General features: G+C 32.8%; 1 long non-coding RNA gene across 1 annotated transcript; it reads left to right on the top strand.

Moving 5' to 3' along the window:
* The first annotated feature begins 11243 nt into the window (after positions 1-11243).
* LOC129754655 (uncharacterized) lies at positions 11244-11579 on the top strand. Its single transcript, XR_008739056.1, has 2 exons — positions 11244-11352; positions 11418-11579. It is a non-coding gene; the product is annotated as an uncharacterized LOC129754655 (long non-coding RNA).
* The last annotated feature ends 5755 nt before the right edge of the window (positions 11580-17334 follow it).

Here is a 17334-nt window from a genome sequence, read left to right on the forward strand (position 1 = left end):
ATTAAATTTCGCAATACTATGAATTTTTGTGAAAAAAATTTACAGTTCACAAAAAAGTGTACTATAGAATAACATTTTCAATCAACATTAAATTCAAAAGATGAGCAACGTTATGATGTGCAACTTTGCAGAAAAAGTGTACAGCTATTACTTGTCGTTTAAAAGTTATTCAAGGTTTTCTGAGTGAAAAAGTCACAAATTTCAAACTTTTGCTAAGAATTGCTCTATATTATGATGTGGATGAGTTTCGAGCAATCTAAACTTCTGATATCAAACTTTTTCATCCTTTTATCGATCCTTCAATAAGCAGAAATAGCCATGACTAGTTTCGAGATTTTTATTTTAAATTTATTTAGTGGTTGTAGCCATAACACATTCACCAAACCGTCACCCAAGTATGGCTAACACGACCTTCAATCAATAAAAAATCTAAAAACTTGGAATGGTTCATTCTGGTGATTTAAGGATCTATAAAAGAATGAAAAAATTTGATATCAGGAGTTTATTTGGTTCTTAGATTACTCGAAACTCATCCACATCATAATATAAAGCAATTCTTAGCAAAAATTTTAAATTTGTGACTTTTTTCTACAGTGAAACTTGAATTACTTTGAAACGACAAGTCATAGCTATACACTTTCTTCTGCAAAGTTGCACATCATAACGTCGCGCATCTTTTGAATTCAACATTGATTAAAAATCTTAATCCAAAGTACACTTTTTTGTTAGTTATAATTATTTTTTTACAAAAATTCATAGTATTGCGTAATTTAAAAAATCATACATACAAATTGAGAGTCCATAACATTCCCAATAAATTTTTAGTTTAAAACTAACATTCAAAAGAAAATTTAAAAAATATTAGAGACACATGTTTGATACTTTTTCGAGATCTGAAAATGTCGAATAAATGGCCTTTTCCAAAAATCGAACCAGTGCGACCTCTAAACATCATTTTTCTGAGTCGCCGCCATATAAAATATTGTTTCTTACACCCTAAGCTATCATTTGAAGCTTGAGCCCCCAAAATCCCAGACATAGTACAATTTTGGGCCACCCTATGTAGAGTGTTTAAATGTTCAGGATGGATTATTTACATTAAAAAATCAATCTTTTACATAAACTTGATCAGGATGATGAGCATTTATGGGGTTTCATTATTCCGGAAGAATATCTTATTCTTTTTTGCCGATACAATTTTTCCAAAACTGGAAAGAATAAACAAAGTTTAAGGTATCTTAAATAAAAATTTGATAAATTCATCGAAAATTCAAACAGTTGAAAGATCGAAAGCCAAACTTTAGAAGATAAAAATTGAATCACCTCTCAGCTAACATGAAATCGTAATAGAAATGATCTATAACTAAAGTAAACACGTTGGTATTGAGTCATTTTCTATCATTCATTCATGGCAAGCTTTGCCCAAAAAAAAATTGAATCGGATAGCAGTTTAGTCAATTCGTAAATATGTCTCCAAAATGTTGAGAATATGTTCATTCGACATTTACGATTTGAGTGAACTGAATTACGATAAATGGGCGGACCTTCAATTGACACTCTCTCCGGTCTCTTTCTTTGACCGGTTCGTAAAAAGAAAATCTCACCTATAGAGCTTTAGCGTAGACCTTATCAACTGATGAGTAAGCATCGTGGTAAGATACCGGTCTGCTAATTCGGAGGACTGGAGTTCAAATCTCGGTCGAGGAAACTTTTTTTTCGTTTATTTTGCTTTTTGTTGGAAAATCGAATCGTTGGAATCTTGCCATTGTAGAAATATCGCCTTCACTTTTCTAGCTATATGCTATTTTGGTAAGTTTAATACAATCTTTTTATCTGGTATATTTGTTTCAATAATTCTGTTGTTCCTGCGTTACACCTTCATAAATATTTGCTGGGCTGCTGTTTACGAGTTTTTTTTTTAAATTTTCGATCTAAATTATCTCGATTTTTCGATTTGTTTGCAATGTAGATTGTAAGCAAGTTTATTGCAGACAAGTTTTTGATCAATTTTCTTTCCAATTTATTGAAAATTTGAATCAATTCTTTTTCTCCCCACACCCCTCGTGATGTTTCAACTCCAAGTGACAAAAGGCAGATTTCAAATTTGTTCCGGCCTTATAAAAAAAAGATGGCTTCTGCTTTACTTGAAAATTTTGTTACTTATGTCACACTTTGTGCAATGCATCATCTCAAATATGAGCATAATCTGGGCAAATAAATGTAGAAAAACTAATTAAAGCATTTGAAGCCACTGCAAAAAAAAAAAATCTGTTCATAAAATGGTGTTTTTTTTGTTTTCATAAAAGTAAGAAAATGACATTCCCGGGGAAAGCCAAAAATGCAGAATACCCCAGAGAATAGATAACTATTTTTTCAAATAACCACTAAAAATGGTTCAAAACAAAGTTAGAGGGTGATACGGTCAAAATTTGGTCAAGAGAAAACGCGTGTAAATCGGTGAAATCGTTTATTTAAAAATTCAAATTAAATTTCATTTTCAAGTTAAATTAGTATAAAATTCTGGAGAAATATTCAGTTAGGATTTCGCTTTTCCAAATCCGAATTGCCGGGCCTTATGCTTAACCCCTGCCATCAGATTGTACGCCACCTTGTCCACCTTCTTCGCCACAAAAAGCCAGTTTGCCTTGAACTGCTGCTAGTCCTCAGCAGTTTTTTTAGTCTTCTTAAGGTTTCGCTTGACAATATCCCAGTATTTCTCAATTGGGCGGAGCTCTGGCGTGTTGGGAGGGTTCTTGTCCTTGGGAACCACCTGCACGTTGTTGGCGGCGTACCACTCCATGGCCTTTTAACCGTAATGGCAAGATGCCAAATCCGGCCAAGACAGTACGGAACAACTGTGTTTCTTCAGGAAAGGCAGCAGACGTTTATTCAAACACTCTTTCACGTAAATTTCTTGGTTGACAGTCCCGGAAGCTATGAAAATGCTGCTTTGCAAACCACAGGTCAGATGGCTTGCCAAACCAGATATTTCTTCGCGAACTTTGACCTTTCCCCTTCCTTTGACGTATAAAACTCCTGTCCCGGAAGCTGCTTGTAGTCGGCTTTGACGTAGGTTTCGTCGTCCATTACCACGCAGTCAAAATTCCTCAGCATCGTCGTGTACAGCCTCCGGGATCGCGCTTTGGCCGTCGTATTTTGTTTATCATCGCGATTTGGAGTCACTACATTCTTGTAAGTCCATAGTCCGGCTCGTTTTTTGGCTCGATGCAGGGTTGTAGATGATACAGCCAGCTTATTTGCGGCATCTAGGAGAGAGAGGTTAGGGTTTCGTTTGAAACTACTGGCAACTCTCTTTGTCATCTCAGTGGCTACCGGTTTTCGATTTTCCCCCGATCCAGACTTCCTGGATGTCGACAAACGTTCCCCAAACACTTTAATTACATTTGTAACGGTTGATTTGGCAACTTTTAGCGATTTTGCCAGCTTTGCGTGCGAGTAGCTCGGATTTTCACGATGCACGAGCAAAATTTTGATACGCTGTTCTTCTTCCTTGGACGGCATTTTGACAACTGAAGAGTGAATTCCAAAATCAAAATAGGAGCATCATTCTACACATACACACCTTCAAAATGAGGGGTGTTCAGGTTTTTTAATGCAAAATTGAAAGAAATGCGTCAAGTTGATATTGACCAAATTTTGATCGTATCACCCTTTAATGTTGAGGTTTTGTAATCTTCTTTTTCTAATAGATCGAAAAAAAAAACAAAAGTAAAAGAGAGGAATAACACGAGAGTGTTCAAATCCAAGAAAATCAAACAAACAAAAAAAAAAGATCGAAAAAATGAAAGACTTTAGGTTCAGCTCGTGTAGTTGTGACAAAAATGAACAATCTTGAATTTTCGCTTAAAAACTAAAATTCGACCACATTTTTACATACACGAATGTCTTTCTTTATGACACTTAAACATCCTTGTGGTACCCGTGCCTAAGATTTAACAATCGATTTACAGTGAAAAGTATGAAAGCCTTCAGAAATCATCAAAAAGTATGAAAAATTTTCGGCAAAGATAATTCGATTTTATATCGAGGTGGATTATTGGGGCTTAAATGTAAAAATAAGGTCCAACTTCTTTCCTAGTCCCAAATATTTGTTTATGAGATTCATACACTAGCTTAGCTCAAAAATTATGCAGAAAATTGTAAGGAAGCTCTCCATCCTCATCAGAAGGAGGGATGGGTGCCATATATTCATTTAACCGTTTCTCATAACATAATACACTCCATATCAAATATGGTTCCCTTTGCTTGATTAGTTTTTGTGTAATGTAGAAAATTGTTAGAAAGGCCCCCTCAACGTTTCCATCCCCCTACTAGAACAGGGAAGGGATCTCAAATAATCTTAGAAATATTTCTAGTACCCAAAGACCCTCCCACGCCAAAATTGGTTAAATATTCTAGATCGGTTCTTGAGTTAAGCAAATATTTGTCTTATGTTTGGGAGGTCCCCTCCCCAATTGCTGTTAGAGGGAGGGGTCTCGAACCATAATAGGAACGGCCTCAAAAACCTCCAACTGTCAAGTTTTATGAAAATGGGCAGACAGACAGACAGACAGACAGAAATCCATTCCCACTAATAAAATTCACACAACAATATTTAATCACAACACAATTATACGGAAAATGAACCAGACAATTAAGAAGTACAAAATATGTTCACAATACACAAGATTTGAAAATGTTTCAATATTACAAAAAATGTACAATTACCCAAAGAAGAAGGCCACAATAAAAGGCCGAAACGTTTGAACAAAAATAAAAATCACTCGTTTTTATTCCCACAATTGACTGACGAAGTCGTTTCAATCCCCAAAAATTAAAAATAATCCAGCTAAAAAACCATATCTTTATTCGTTCTTATTTACGATCAATTTTATGATTCGACCTTTATTTTTAAACAGTTCCTTTTTAAGAAATCTCCATAGGCTGTCTCAAAAAGAAGTGAGTTGTTCAATTAAAGTGGAACAATGTTATTCACGATATACACGTAACCTAAATTATTGGAATGAAAAATGTGAGTTTTCAATTCTTCTTTCATTTTACACTAGTTTACAGCGTTTTTTACACACAGTAAACTGAAGGTCATTTTTGATGTGAAATCGGGCGCTGAATCCGAAAATGAAATTCAAAAAAATCTCAGTAGAACCGTTTTTAAGTTATGCTCCAAATATGAAATTTAGGAAAAATAAAAAAAGTTCTTGTACTTAGATTAGAATATCTCGGACGGCATAACAGTAATTTGAAGTCCCTCTTTTGCATATTGAAGGTGAATAAGTTTTCTATCGATCATCTGAATACTGTTTTTTCGTATGATCAACAGTATTGTTGATATTAGTGTCTTTATGATAGAAAAAAAAATTAAAAACGCATTTTTTTTAGAGAAAATTTTGTTTTAGCGAAAGTTTTGGACTCAATGGTAACATTTAAAAAATCTCATTTTCTTTTGCACTTGAATGTCAATTTAAAACAAAGATTTCAAGTGGTTATTTATCAAAATCTGTTGAAAATTGAAGAAGTTATGACTACTTTACCATGACAGACAGTATTTTTTGTAGTTTTTAATAATTTAACGAACCGCAGTACACTTATCATAGTATAGGAAGAATGACACATGCTAAATCTCACTCGCTCCAAGTCAAAGTTATTTATTAGCTTACCAGAAGGTCACATACCAAATTTCAGGAAGATCTGACCATAGGGAGGGGTTGAAATTATACTAATAAAATGCTTGAGTCTCAAACGTGAATAAAGTTTTAAGGTATTTTGCCTGGGAGCAACGAAAAATACTGGTTTTTCATCAATAACTTTTTTCATCACTAGCCGGTTGTTTTTTATGGTTAATTTTCTAAAGCCTAAGTTGAGACAAATATTTCACTCGAAAACTATAACTCGATTGGATTCGAAACAGAAAAGTTATTGCGGTTCAAAGATTGTATTTTGGACGAAAATTCTCGTATAAAACGCAATGCGTTAAAAGTACTCATTGCGTGTTGGACAAAATTTACGGCTTTTGAACTGCAATAACTTTTTTACTTCAAAAGACATCGTGTTGCACTCTTCTGGTGAAATATTTGTCACAACTTAAGCTTTAAGAAAATTAACCATAAAAAAATCGGCTAGTGATGAAAAAAGTTATTGATGAAAAACCAGTATTTTTAGTTCCTCCCGAGCAGAATACCTTAAAATTTTATTCACGTTTGAGACTCAAGCAACTCCTCCCTATAGTCAGATCTTCCTGAAATTTGGCACGTGACCTTCTGGTAAGCTAATAAATAATTTCGAATTGGAGCAAATGAGATTTACCATGTGTCATTCTTCCTGTGATGCTCAAGATACAGTACCAGGGGGGTGACAATCTGGTTCTTCTTGCTAACAAGAATCGTTTTCTTTTTTTCTATCCATCGGGAGAAACGTTTATGGTGTTTTCCTCTCAAAGCAGTACAGATGTGAAAAAGTCAAAATTTCAACCAATGAGGAACCAGAATGATGATTGTGTTAGTGTGCAATCATTCATAATTCTCTAGGTTTTGGCATCTAGTCCGGTTCCTTGACAGCAAAATGTCAGGTTTGTTATGGGCCCACAAAATCGTGGGCCCGTAATTTTGATGGTTGTCAAAATCAATGACAAAGGATAGGGCTGTCACCCCCTGTACAGTACTGATCAACATCTCCAGGAAAAAATGTCTAAGTCGAAACACTCTCGAATGGCTAGAAAAAGGTCTGTATTTAAAACAAAACTTCTCCCTGACAACTGTGAGTTCACTGTACTGTTATTTTGTTGATGAGCTGAAAACAGTGCTAAGAATAGAGCAGAGCTTCCAAGAAATTGATTGGATTAATATTTGGACCAATATAAGCTACAGTTTTATCCCTACACCCAAAATAATCTGCACGTCGTGGCTACGTGAAAAACTACATAATATTTATCCAATTGATTTTCACGTAGATGCTACGAAATAAATATTTAAACACTCCCCTATAAGAATAAAGGCTTCAGGGCATTTATCTACAATTTACGTGAATTTTCAGTAAGCTTAACGCGATGTAATGATGGATGCTACGTTAAATGTGGTTAGTGTCAAAATAAAATATAGGCCGATTTATTTTTTTCCTTCTGTGGTTTTTTGTTGCAGCCAATAACAATTAATGGAACAATATTTCTTCGGAAACTAAATTTATTTTCACAACCATTCACTACAAATTCACACAAATAACACAACACTGATAAATAATCACGGATTACGGGGCCTTTTCGATTCAGCTCGGCTTGTAAGATCCTGTAAAAATTGGAACTATGAATTAAAAAACAATTAAAATGATAAATAATTTACCTTATCCGACTCTTTTGAATCGAAATCTGATGCACCATCGGACCGAGTGCTCTATCCTGAATAAGTGTCCGAGCGGATGCCAAGGGGTCAATTCTCTGGAAAATATCAACAAAAATACGTCGGTTTAAAGATTTCATAAAGAAATAATTATAAATCGAACTCACCAGAATACCAACGCTAAGTTTTTCGCTTGCTGCTTAGAATTCCGCTTGTTGGAACCACTTATTGGTGTCCAACCGATCTCATTTCCGGCTGTCGGAATTTTTCTAACGGCCATCTTTCCGACCGGTTGAAGAATTAATTTTTCTGCTTGATCGTTAGAATCGGGTAATTTTCAAACTATCGCGGAATTCGAAAATGTAAAAAAAAACCAGCCACAACATAAAGAAATTTCACATCTTGAACAGAGTCAACTGCCTGGAAGGAGGACTGACAATTTTCTTATAAGAATTCGTACAGCACACGTTTTTTTTTTTTTTTTTTTATTTTTTTTTTTTTCTTTTTTTTGGTTTTTTTTTTCTTCTTTTTTTTTTTTTTTATTTTTTTTTTTTTTATTTTTTTTTTTTTAATTTTTTTTTTTTTTTCTTTTTTTTTTATTTTTTTTTTTTTTTTTTTTGATTATAGTATAGGAAGATTAACCGATAACCTTTGTGATTATTGCCAAGTTATTGAATCGAATACACATATGATAAAGCATTGTACAAAGTCCATCGAAGTATGGAGTTGGTTGAAGTACGTTTTACAACATCGACTCAAAATTGTAACGTCCGATCCCGAAAATATATTACTTAGCAAAATTAACGAGAAAAACAAGCAACAGAAAGCCGGCCTGGCAAAAGTAACATCTTTCATACTGAAGAATAACAAAAATCCCAATTTGTATGTTCTACAAAAAGAAATAAGAGATAGTAGATGGAATAATAAGAATGCGTTTACAAGGCAATTTGGAACTAGGTTGAATTTAGGATATTTAAACGTAAGATGTGTTAGTAGTACATTAATACAATAAAGCTAATGTTACTAATTATAAAAAAAAATTAAAATACAATGAAAATGAATTTAAAAAAAATACTAGGATGATAAGTGTACTGCGGTTCGTTAAATTATTAAAAACTACAAAACATACTGTCATGGTAAAGTAGTCATAACTTCTTCAATTTTCAACCGATTTTGATAAATAACCACTTGAAATCTTTGTTTTATATTGACATTCAAGTGCAAAAGAAAATGAGATTTTTTAAATGTTACCATCAAGTCTAAAACTTTCGCTGAATCAAAATTTTCTCTCAAAAAATTCGTTTTTTATATTTTTGTTGTATCATAAAGTCACTAATATCAACAATACTGTTGATCAAACGAAAAAACAGTATTCAGATGATCGATAGAAAATTTATTCACCTTTAATATGCAAAAGAGGGATTTCAAATTACTATTATGCCATACGAGATATTTTAATTTAAGTATAAGAACTTTTTTTATTTTTCCTAAATTTCATATTTGGAGCATAACTCAAAAACGGTTCTACTGAGATTTTTTTGAATGGCATTTTCGGATTCAGCGCCCGATTTTACATTGAAAATTTTGGTCAGTCAATCAAGTTCACGATTTTTTTAAGTTTTGAAAACTAGTGTTATTATTTTAATTAAAAGGAAGGGTGAATAACTATACATTGAAAATTGCTTTGATAAAAGTACAATATTCATTCGAACTGTCTCTCTTTCTTCTACTGTTAATTAAAAGAAAGCAATAATAAGTTATACTAATAAAATGTTTAAGAACTATTGCCGAGATGAAAGATTTATGATAAAATTTAGGTTTTTTTTTGTTAATTTCCGTTTGAGGTAAAGTATTTTTTAGATTTTTTTTTAGAACAACCGAAGAAAAAACAAAAATTCTAGTTCAAAAGTTGGTTGTTCGTTTATGAAAAAAAAACTAAAAATCATTTCAAATTTGTTAACAAACCTTTTTTTGACAGTGTTCACACTGAATTTCAGATGGAATAAACAACAATCTTGACGAGTAAAGTAACTACAGTGATCGAAACAAGAATAGTACCTCCATGTGTTTGGCTTGTTAAAATATGAATGATTCAAAATCACCAAAATTTTCTTCTATAACTTGTTTTAAATTGTTTAACGGGTAAATCAAGCATAAGTTTACTTTTTTTGGACGAAGTTATTGATGCTGAGGACAAAAAATATAAAAAAAAGTGCAAAATAAGAAAAGTACCACTTATGTTTTTCTACAAAAATCAAAATTATTTCTTAAAATTAACTGTGTAAATGTTAATAGTAATGCTTCTATAACCTATTTTAATAGATCCCTGCATTTTAATCGTTTTCCGCATTTGCAAAAAATCAACGCACATTTCTCACATTTTTCTCAATTTTCGATTGAATTGCAAATCAAACCACAAGTTCTGCTAGCCGTCTGGTCCATCTAGCTTTATCGGAAAGTTCAAAATTAATCTGATTATCGGCCCAAGAAATTCACTTTTCAGTAACCTTGAAGCAATTCAAATTATTTGATTTAGTAATTTTAGAATTTCCAAGGCGTACACATGGAACCAAGTATTTATTTCTTGACCAAAATCATCCAGCACACATGGATAATTTTGGAAAGTCGAAAATGGATTTCGATCCGAAAATGGATTTTCAGATTCAGATTTCAGATTTCAGATTCAGATTTCAGATTCAGATTAAAGATTCAGATTTCAAATTCAGATTTCAGATTCAGATTTCAGATTCTGATTTTTTTATCAGATTGCTGAATTAGTTAGCCGTGTTATCCTTTTACATTTTCACTCAGAATCGTGTTTATTGAATATGTTTTCTGCAAACACTTTAAATTTGTTATTTGTTAATTCTTCATTTCCTGATTTTTTCTTATTTTATTTTTTATGTATATCCTACTTTTTTAATTTTTAAGAAAATATTTTCTGATTTATTTTCCTTTGCTTGGTGACAATTGAAAGTGTTCCAAACTGACTATTGAAAGTGTCCTAAACTTACTAGAAAATTTAGAAGAAAAACTTAATTTTGAAATATTAATATCGCCGGAGTATTTTAATTAAAAAAAAATCTAAATTATCATTACAAATTACTGCATTTGAATCAATTTAGAAGCGTTTTTAGGCTTATAATGTTACAGTAGGTATCTTGAATACAGTTAAGCCACTTAGGGCAATATATGAACATTCCTCCTTATTACCATCCGACTTTACCATTTTCGCAGGGTTGAAATTGTGTTCAATAGGCAAACATCAAACTTTGAAGCTTAAATTGATTTTAAATCGCTAAAGGTATCCAAAAGATGGATTCAGAACAATTATGTCATGGTTCACGGACCATACAAAAAATAAACAAAAAAGAACTCCCATGCAGTAAATCACAATAAAACATCGAACATTTCCACCACTGCGACCGAATGGTAATATTTCAAGGCGGGTTATAAAAATTTACATCGAAATGAATGTCTCGCCTATTGATTGTAGAAATATCAATTACCCATCATTATCAATTTGTTATGAAATGAAATGTGCAAATTATTCAGTCGCTCGTAGAATAATAATCAAGCTGGCTCCAAAGTTTGATGGGTCATATTATTATAATTGATAGAAATCACCCAGTATTTAATTTCGAGCAGAAAAGCAGCCAAATGGCTTTTCTTTTAATTTATTGATATTTATTGACATCGGCTATGCATGTAGGCTTGGGCTCTTAAAGGGACTGCAATAAGGTTACATTTATTTTCCAATGCAATTGGTGTTTTTAGTTAATTTGATTTGTCCATAAAAATTTATATTTCAACAGCGGGATTGAGGTTTTTCTGATTTCAGTTGTTCATATGTTAAAACATATCAGCAGACTTTCGTATAAATATCAATCGATTTCTATGAATCGACATCAGTTGTCCTTTGTTTGCTCTTGAATCAACAACAGCAGTTCCAACCATTTTAGGATGTTGAAGTTTGCAGCTTTCCTCCTTCTTGTGCTGGCCTTCGGTAAGCGAATGCTTTCTGCTGTCTCAAGGTATGGTTTGATTAAATGAAATTTTGTTTTCCAAAAGTCGCACAGGTAGCTCCACAATGTCCTGAAACAACAACACCCTGGGAAGGACCTGACAACGTTTGGGGTTTCGGAGATAATATGCCTACTTTTGGTTAAGATATCATGTTTTCAACTGCAAATGTTATGGTCAAAATAAAAAGGAAGAGTTCACTGTGCAAAAGATGTTTGTTCATTTGTTTCCGTAAGTTAATCTTAACGTATGCAAATCTCAATTCCAAATTAAAAATTCAGATTTTAGACTCAGATTAAAATTTTAGACTCCAAATCCAGGTTTCAAAAAAGCGTTTTGGATCTAGATTTCAGATTTAAATTTCAGACTCCCCCCTTAACTTTCCCCCCCTTAAAATTTCAGATTCAGCCCTAAACTTGATCACAAATGGAAAATTATCTATTGGGGAAAATCGGGTAAGACGAACATCCTAATCGTTAATAGAAAATCCGTCATTCGATATTGTTTTTTCATCGCGGCTTTTGTGCAGATAGACAGTTCAGGTTATTTGCTATCGCATAAATTATTGGAATAAGTAAATTTCCTTCGTAAAGACGGTTTAAACGGTAATCTTAAAGATGCTTGCAAATAACACTTTTCATAAATGGTTGGGCAAAACGGACACTGTGTGGAAAAGATACATTTTGCTGGAAAAATAGCTGTCAAAATACATGTTCTGGCTTGAGTCCATAAGCGAAACAGTAGGTATTTTTTCCCGCCTTAGCATTTTTTATTGTTCAAAACGTTCGTTGTTCAAGCCCTTCGTCCAAAATTCGCTGAATTTCCAACAGATGGTTAAAGTGAAGCCTAATAAACACTTCACCTTTTGAAAACGGGTCAATTTTGGAAAATGTTGCGAGTTATGAAATATTTTTTGAGGATAGAAAATAACATCAAATAACGGATGCTCTAAGTTTTTTATTGTTTTGCTTACTAAGGAATGTATGCGAAAAAGAATAAAACACTTGAATTTAATTGAATTTGAAATTGATAACATTTTCAGCGCAACTTCCTGGCTCGATTCCACAGAAGAAACAAAATTGATGGTTATTTTTCAGTACAAAATATCCTATTTTTCCGTACAAAACTTAAAAGTTCAAACTAACTGATGTAAACGTTGCTTAAAAATTCTGCAAAAAATTATGGATGAGTTTTGGATCAAAACGAAGCTTTTAAGAACTCAGGGTTTGAGAAAATCAAAAATGACCCCAAATCGACACAGTCTAGTGTATATAAATGCATATTTTATTTCTGTCAAGTGATTTTCGACGTAGCGTCCAACACAGCAGCTCATAGACAAACATTTGGGAGAAAGATCCAGAAAAATCCAGGAATGTTCCAGTGAGAGACCAAAGAACAGTAGGTAGTCCACTATTCGACCAAAATTCATGTGATTAATCGTTCAAAGCATCCTAGTGGATGTAACAATGAGCTAAAACTTGAATAAAAATGAAGACGAAGTTAAGGATTGTGGGAGGTTTTATCAAGCGTATTCCAAAAATATCAATAGAGGAAGTAATAAAAAAAACATTAGTTTTTCTGACTGGTTCGCATAGCTGACTAATAAACAAGCCCAGGGCCGTAGGAAGATCTGCCTAACAACGTACGAATAAAAAAAATTTAAAAAAAATATTTGTTACTATATGATTATTCATTTTTTAGTAGGTGTTCATTAATAGTTTTCGTATTAAATCGTAACGTTAGAAAAGTGGCCCTTTGCCTGAAGGGTGAGCTTAATTTTTTAATGCAATCATCGAAAACAAAATATGCAATTTGCTTTCATCGATGGTTAAAATCTTTGAATTAGTTTAAAAGTCTGCTAGATCGAAGTTATTTGATTTGAGCATAGAATAAGCTCTTTTTATGGTAGCCTTCAATTTAAAAAATTTATATTCTAAAGTCAAATTTAACAAGCTCAATCTTCCAAACTCTTTTTCAAATTCCAGGATTCTAAAAATTGATGAAAATAAATAAAATGTTCCAAAAAAACAGTAGGTGATAAAAAAAAATTCAATTCAAATTTCTTTCATGCAAACTTGAACTCAATATATGATTATAGTGTGAAATTTGGCTTTAAAAAACTGCAATATTTATAATTTTAAACAATACATCGACAAAATATAAAATTTTAAGTAGATATTTTCAGGTGAAGATCAGGTACCTACATGTTTCTCTAACAGGAAATAATTTTCATAAAGAATCAACTCCATAATGAAAATCCAGTGGATGATTTTTCTAAAGTATAATTTGGGATATTTGGCATTAAACAATACTTAAAAAAATAACTCAACTTCTTCTTTATATTCATGATTTTCAGCTGAATTATGAGTACAAATTAACTCTGATTAGAAAATTTGAAATCTAGAATCTCTTGAATTCCTGAATAATTTTATGTCGATTAATAAACTCATTTACAAGCCAATTTTTTTTTCTGAATTTAAAATCTGAATTCTGGTCCTGAATTCATAAATTTAACTTAAAATCTGTTTCCGAATTTCTATAGGATTTCTAAACGATTTCTGAATCTTAATTCCAGATCAAAATTATATGAGCCTATTTTAGGGGCCCTCATTCATGAATCTATAATTTATATTCTGTAGTGTTGGTTTAATCTTAATTCATTTTCCAATTATTAATTTTTGATCCATATTGTGAATCTGAATTGAAATGTGAATTTCAAATGATGAATTTAAATCCGAGTTTTCAATTTTGGACCACCTCTTAGAAGTTTTAAATGTTTCAATTTTTTGTTAGAATAAATTTTAAGAACTTCGAATTTGACCATAAATTCAAATTCTTCTTTTTTCCATATTCGGCAAACTATTATCATAATATTAAAAATGCAAATGATTTTCGAAAAACATGATTCAAATTTGATATGAAATGCAAAACCGAATTTGATCCAGGATTTCAAAGCAGCTTTTCATTTCGAATTTCTAATGATTATTCAAACTGACAATCAAGAATCCAAGACTTGATATATAATCAAAAATAAAAAAATATGTAAAAATAAAACTCAGGTTATGGGAATATGGAACCAGAACCTCCAAAATGGCTTTAATTTAAAATTTCATATTCAGGCCTGAATTTCTATGATAGTTGCAAAATTGCCCGGTTTTAACTGGGTTGGCCAGGATATTTAATATGAAATAAGGGAAAAATCCGGTCGGACCCGGTTGCCCAGATTTTATTGGAAAAGCCCGGATTTTGCCCGGGTTTGTTGTCATTTTTATTCTTAAATGAAAATTTAAAAAAAATAAAATTGTGTTGTTATTTTTTTAACTATTATTTATGCGTCCAAAATTTTTGGAGCAAGTTTCAAAACAAAATCTAAATTTTTTTTCTTGATTTTTGATGAAAAATTCATAAGTTTCAACCAAATTGCCTGGATATTAGTCGACAATTTTGAAATCAATTACTTGGATTTTTCCAGGCTTCTATATAAAACAGCCCAGATTTTTCCGTCTCGGAAATGAAAAAATTCTGATAATCTTATTCTATGAACAAGTGAGAAAATTTTGAAAAAAACTATAGCAAAATTTGAACTTGGGATGGTTTTTTGAGGTTTTGACATTAGTTTTTAGTTATGAATATCTTTGCTCTATTATCATAATTTGATTATAAATTAAAAATTTTGAGTGTAGAGTAGAATACCTCGCTTGCTTTTTCGGACCCTCATGGGGTGGGGGAGTTTATCCCCCCTTTCCTACGGCCATGAACAGGCCTACAACGTAAAAAAGCTGCTCACTAGTAAAATTAACAAAATAAGGTGGTCAAATCGTGCGCAAAATATTTGATCCGATAGCGGACCGCGAGACGAAAATAAATTTTGGACACCCACGTCAAAAACCCGACGTGGTCCGGTTCAAAAATAGCGAAATCGTTAAAAAAAAAATGTCAAATCAACCGTGTGCAGCGTTCTCGAACGTTTCCGTGAGATGCATACTATCGATCGGCAGGTTCATACCAAGCGTCATAGTGGAATTAAGTATCGGAAACTGCATTTGAAGGTGTTGAGAACGATCAAGGCAAACACAGGGTAGCCGGACTATGACATTGCCAAGAAATTCAACGCCAACCGGTGCACCGTCAGAAGAATTCGTCTGCGCGAAGGAATACGATCCTATCGGGCCTATCGGGTAAGCAACCAAATCGAACATTGAAGCAGAATTTAGAAGCCAAAGGACGTCGAATGCATCCTCATGGATGACGAAACGTACGTAAAGATGGATTTTGGGCAGCTTCCTGGCCAAAAATTTTATAAAGCCACTGCAGTGGGGCACTGCGCTGGGCGGGGGTGATGTCCCCGGCAAGTTCGAATTCGTATTTGCCGATAAGTTTTCAAGAAAGTGTTTGATCTGGCAAGGTATTTGCAGCTGCGGACAAAAAAAACCCGGTTTTTGTGAAAAAAAACAAGACCATGGACTCCGAAATGTAGGGTACTTCTGTCCATAATGCCCTTGTGGGGTAGAACGCCAGCGACTATAATTTGATGAATTTTGAAGATTTACGAGGTTTTCAGTGGATTCTTTTTACACAAATGTGTTCTTAAAATCAATACCTTGTAAGTTTAATAGAAACGATTACCAGATATTCATTTAAACACGAATAATAATCAAATTAAATTTTGTGATGGCTATTCATCACTTAAGTTGTAAAAAGTGATCAAATGAAATAAGCTTTTACACCAAGATGATTGCCTAAAACATCCTCACTATTGATTTTAATGGTTGTTCAATTTATATATATTCGAATTTTCAATTGCTGAAAAACTGTGATAAATTGTTGCTTTATGGTAAACTGAAGATTGATTAAATTTTAAATTTCCGATCAAAATGCCCCCATCAATTTTTGGACAAATCGCCCTCCTCTCAAGGTGCTGTTCGGTAAGATGTAAACAAAACCACGTGTTTTATTCTAAATTTTGAAGTGCAGTTTTCTATGAATACAGACCGATTATCGAAATGATAAATCGATCTTTTTCTTTGCTTACTACTAGATTATCATTAGGATGCATAATAATTACAACTTTCGATCGGGTTTGAGTAAAAAACGTGCACTGAAAATTGAATCGGTGCACATAATTTGTCGCCAAAAGCAGCAGACAAATTTGGTTGACACTGACACAGTTCAAAATAAAATCAAAAATTTAAAAAAATCCAATTTTTTCATTGGAATATGTTAAAAAACCACTTGTTGTTATATGTAAATAAACTTGGAGAAAAATATTTTTTCACTTTTTTCCAAATTAGATAATAGAATTAATTTTATTTCACTGTGAATATTGTGTTGTTTTCGAGTCGTTTTGATCCAATGTTTTGGAGCATTATTTGCCTACACTGGGGCGTTTAACATCCAATGATTTCAAAGGTTGCTTTTAAAGGCGTTTAAAAAAATCCCATATTTTCATAGTTTTTACAATAAAAAGTTATTTTATTGACAGAATATGAGTAGAAGATAGAAATACGAAGCTCATGTTGCAATGTATTCGGGTGTTCAGCTTATGTATTCCGCATACTCGGTCATTTCCCTTAGCAGGTGCATTTTCCCCCGAAATACCCTACAAGGAGGAGTGCCTGAAAAACGTTTTTTCCGTACATTAGGTCTCACAAAGGACCAGTAAATTTTCTGCCAAATTTGGCAAGCTGCCACTAAGCAAAGAGGTAGTATTGTAACAGTGGTATCGGTACAACGAGTGTATTTTGTCGAAAAGGACATCAACCCACCCAACTGCCCTCAATTCCGTACTATCAAAAAAATTTGGGCAATTGTCAAGCAGAAGATGAAGAAGAATGGTAGGTGTCGTAGTCTCGATTCAAGACTCAATACCGTAATTTCCCATTTGCAGAAACACGTCACTTCGAATCAAAACTCGTTTACAAACTGACCTGGATTAAAGTCTTTTTCATCCTTTCCTTATACCTGT

Source organism: Uranotaenia lowii, chromosome 3, assembly GCF_029784155.1.
Source record: "Uranotaenia lowii strain MFRU-FL chromosome 3, ASM2978415v1, whole genome shotgun sequence".
NCBI lineage: Eukaryota > Metazoa > Arthropoda > Insecta > Diptera > Culicidae > Uranotaenia > Uranotaenia lowii.